This window comes from Cryptotermes secundus, unplaced genomic scaffold, assembly GCF_002891405.2.
Source record: "Cryptotermes secundus unplaced genomic scaffold, Csec_1.0 scaffold1920, whole genome shotgun sequence".
NCBI lineage: Eukaryota > Metazoa > Arthropoda > Insecta > Blattodea > Kalotermitidae > Cryptotermes > Cryptotermes secundus.
Window position 1 is genome coordinate 295,394 of NW_019733349.1, and position 4,567 is coordinate 299,960.

At 38.4% G+C, this 4,567-nt stretch overlaps 2 non-coding genes across 2 annotated transcripts; both read right to left on the bottom strand.

The window, feature by feature from the left end:
• Window positions 1–3,075: 3,075 nt before the first annotated feature.
• Trnam-cau lies at window positions 3,076–3,147 on the bottom strand. Its single transcript has one exon. It is a non-coding gene; the product is annotated as a tRNA-Met (tRNA).
• A 614-nt stretch (window positions 3,148–3,761) lies between these two features.
• Trnav-cac lies at window positions 3,762–3,834 on the bottom strand. The gene has a single exon. It is a non-coding gene; the product is annotated as a tRNA-Val (tRNA).
• Between the last annotated feature and the right edge of the window lie 733 nt (window positions 3,835–4,567).

Here is a 4,567-nt window from a genome sequence, read left to right on the forward strand (position 1 = left end):
GGGGGGATACTGCTCGGTTGGGACCGCTCGAAGGAACTACTCCCGATCACTGAGAGTGACTGAGAAGTTTTTTCCATATGTGATACACAAAACCGCCGATCACATTGCCCGTGCGGTCTAAGACAAGAACTGTCTTCGCTAGCTCGAAAAATGGGATCGTGACTTCGAATTCAACTCAACGCATGGATTGTTTGTAGAGCGTTTATTCTGTATTTGGGTTGTTCTATGTGTCGGTAGCGGCCTTGCGACGGGCTTATCCCCCCTCCAAGGAATCCTACCGTCTGCGTAAAAAAAAAAAAAATTACGAAACTAAAGGAGAGGCCAGGGCCCAATAAAGGGCTGCAGAATCATTGATAAATTATAAAAGAAATCTTCGTGGCTTGAGTACGCAAGCGAACTATACCGACCGAGTGACCGAGAGACCGCCGCTTGTCGGCGAAGTTAGTGCCAACTTTTGCGGATAGAGAGTGTCGCGTGGTTAGCGCAACGAATTCCCACGGCCGTTAATCTAGATTTTCTAGACCGGAGCCGCGATTTCCTTGAAATAGCTCCTCAATTATCTTCACGAAGCTGAGTGGACTCCGTGCCAGACCCACTACTTCCCCGACAATCTAGTAGCGCCGGGATTGGAACCCGAGACATCTGAATCTGTAGCTAGGAACTCTCGTCACTAGACCATAGAGGCAGTCTCATTGATGAATTATATGACTGAAATGATATATAAAATCAGTGCACAACTTAATGTACTTTTCCGGAGGATAAGTTGCACTTTTCTTTAATAAGGTTTAAAAAGAACAAATGTTCATTAAAACTATAAAATTATGTGAAACTTCGAGAAATCGAGACTCTAAATACTTGCTTCAGCGCATGCTACTCATCTCTGATGATCTTCACAGATTTCTCAGTTCCTTCCGACAGTAACTTGAATCCTTGCCTTTTTATACTCTACTCTCTTATTATAATAATCACTATCTATTATGTTATATACAGACCTCTCAAATATCATGTGAGCCTAAGAAGCTCTATAAAGATCATTCCTTCTTGAGAAGCCAGTAACTGCTCAGCAAGCGCGTGAGCCTTCAGGCAGTAAAATGAACATACGTGTACTTTAACCAAGTAACAATACATTGAAAAACCAATAAAACCTAAAAGTGTTTTAAAGGAAGGGTCTGTGAAAATGGTAGCCAAATTTCGCATGAGGATGATTCCTTATTTCTGTTACGTAACATACATTTTCATAAATGTAATTAATAAGAAGAAGCCATAATAAAGCGAAAGGAACAACAGAAACACAAAACTACAATAAATATAAACGTCTTAGTATTTATAAAGAAGAAACAGCCACATTTGAAGAATATTAATTACATGAATATGTGCCAAATAATCACATAGTTTTCAACAAAATTTAATATAAAATTATGTCTTATATAAAGAAAACAATTTTGAGTCACAGTTCAAAATTTGACTGTTTATCGAGTGCAATATTCGCACAAATATCTCTTTAAGGATTTCATGCCTACCAGTCTTAAATCAGTTCCTATAGCAGCCCGCCAAGCAGTAGCCCAGTCACTGAGAATAGGGAGTGACTGAGAAATAGTAATGGACAAGGTATGAAAGAGAGCTCTTGCGTTCCAACTTGTGTAATAAAATAACAATGATTTTGTTTTAAGTCTCTACTTTTTTACGAACATATTCCAAAATATTGTTAGGTTCTTCATTATACTCCATTAGTATCATATCGTCAATGATATTTACCACTTTCGAAATAAACTAAATTCATCCGTTGTAAATAAGCAAGCTTAAATAGTGCAGCAGTGTGTAGCTGATCTCGAATAAATTGCCCATAATTCAAATTGTATAGAGCGTTAAAACAATCTTAATCGAGTGTCGTGCAATCGCGACAGGGCGGGAGATAATTTTACATTATAATTTATTATAATATACCACAAGTAAATAATGAAATTCAAATTTATAGTTTTACATTTCTTAGAGCAATTAGTTTTTTATATAACGAGAAACTAGAATGAACGTCAGCTGACTGTGAGGTCCATGTATCTGTTCTTCTCCCCACCCCCAATTAAAAATCGAAATTGAAAAAAGATGTAAATATACCAAAAAATAAAAATTCTTCGTAAAATTAATGTTGTTCTTCTGTCGTGAATACAAAGGGCCATCTGAATAACATTCTTAAATGGTTAAAACATTATTTTGTAAGCAACTTTTCTAGCACCCGTTTCCTGGAGGAAAATCCTGCCGGCACCCGTGGCAGCTAAATACTCTCTCTCTCTCTTATTCTTCCGGGACAAAATTGTCTTCTTTCCCTTCCTATATTGAAAAAGAATTAAATTATACCTTTCAATAGAATTCTTAACTTGTCACTTTCATTACAGTCACACGATGTCCAGCCCGTGTACGCCCTAACTTAAAATACAACTATTCTTGCCTATATACAAACGGGCTTGCTCATTCTCCTTTAACTCCTGATAAGCAGTCGACATCTAGAACAACTCCCAATATCTTTAGATCCAAGAAGCATACAACTGAAATTTGACCCTGCTGTTGCCTGCTACACGAACAAGCTAACAATCCAGAGGAAAGACTCCCAGTAAACAAATGTGTAAATTCCTGCCGATGAATTGCTGAAAATAAAACCACGTTTACAAGTGTAATCATGAATCCGTTGTACATGCCTAACATGAGAGTTATCTCTATCTTGGGCCTAATTTATTGAATCAAGAATGAATTATGCAGGATTTGGAGTTGTTAAATCAATGGTTAAGAAGAGTTCTGTCTTTTGGGATATATAGACGTGTGGTCCGTTGAAAATCCAACCGAAGTTTTGAAAGAACAGGTAGCCTCCATCTTCAGCGTCGAAGAATGAGCCAAGCGGGAAACCAGCATGAAACAGGCAGCAAGCAAAATGTGACGTAATCTAACATGATAATACACTTAAATGTTAATTTAGAAGTCATTCACTTCTAAGAAATATAAACCGGCAGACGTGGATCCTGCATCCGTTCTTAGGTAAACATAACTTACACCTAACAAAATGTACCTAATTTAAAAAAAAAAAGTTAGCAGAGCGTGGTTTCGATCCACGGACCTCTGGGTTATGGGCCCAGCACGCTTCCACTGCGCCACTCTGCTTCGCGCCACGAGTGTTTAAATTACGCAACTTCAGCCATGTTGAATATCTCAAGCAGCCATAATTACATATGTATATCGCACTTTTTCTTTCTTTTGTACTTTGTAGGTTACTGTTTCGTCGTGCTTTTTACTTGAAACATGCCACAAAATTATAAGCGTATTTTTCAGATATAAACGATATGCAGAGGAAATTACATGTAATTTCTAATGGGTTATAGGAAGTTATGATGTCACTTGAATAGTAGGAACGTTTGAGAAATTAATTGAAAATTTAAGTCAATATACTTCAGCAAGAATCATAAAGGATACATATTTAAAAACGTTTGCATTTTACGGTTGATTCTCCAAAGCTTAGGCTGGGGCCACACGAGAGCACGAAGTACGTTCGTTGCAACGAATGTATACGTTATGATGGTCGTTGCTGAGGACACCACACAGTTGCAGAATGCGGTGCGTAGTTTTCTGCCTGCAATGGAGCCAGAAGAAAGCGTAGCATTCGCTTCTCTTGTTTATTTATACAACGGACGCATTTTGTGCACTCGTGTGGCCCCAGCCTAAGAAGTATTAACACCTTTATGTTTTAAGTTTGACTTTAATTCATATATATAAAAAATTGTTCCCGCCCGGGAGCGAACCGGGGACCTTGCGGGTGTGAGGTGCACGTGATAACCGCTACACTACGGAAACCACAACACCAATTGTTTTGCGGTGGTCACAGACACAGAACTTATCGCTCACAGAGCTATACCTTTCCTGACAAATCATCAATTGTGCAGCTCTCAAGAATTTCCCAGCATTTTATGGAACCCGAAAGTTAATTACCGTGCTCATAAGAGCCTCCTACTGGTCCCTATCCTGAACCACATTCATCCAGTTCATACCACCCCATCTTATCTCTCCAAGATCCATACTCCCACCTGCATCTAGGTATGCATCTGCATTAAGTAGTTTTCTCCAACCTCCTGTCACTTCATCTCTCTTCAGTCCAAATATTCTCCTTAAACATCCTCAGTCTAAGTTCCTCCTTTAATGTCAGATACCAAGTTTCACACCCATACAGAACCTCAAACAAAATTATAGTTTTGTATATTCTAATCTTGATGTTTCTAGACAGCAGATGAGAAGGCAAACGGTTCTGGACTGAATGGTAGCAAGCCTTACCCCGAGGACAATCTTCTCTTAATTTCCTCCTGAATCAGGTTTTGCTTTGTTATAGTCATTCCCAAATATCTGAACTGTGCCACATTTTCAAAACACCTGTTATCTATCATTATGTCATGATTTTGTCCTGTATTCTGATGATGAGATAGCATCATACACTTAAGCTTTCTCCGTGTTTGCTTCTAGACCAACATCCTTACTAGTGTCAATTAAAATATGTGTGTTTTTCACACAGAACCAGAACAGACATTTTAATTTT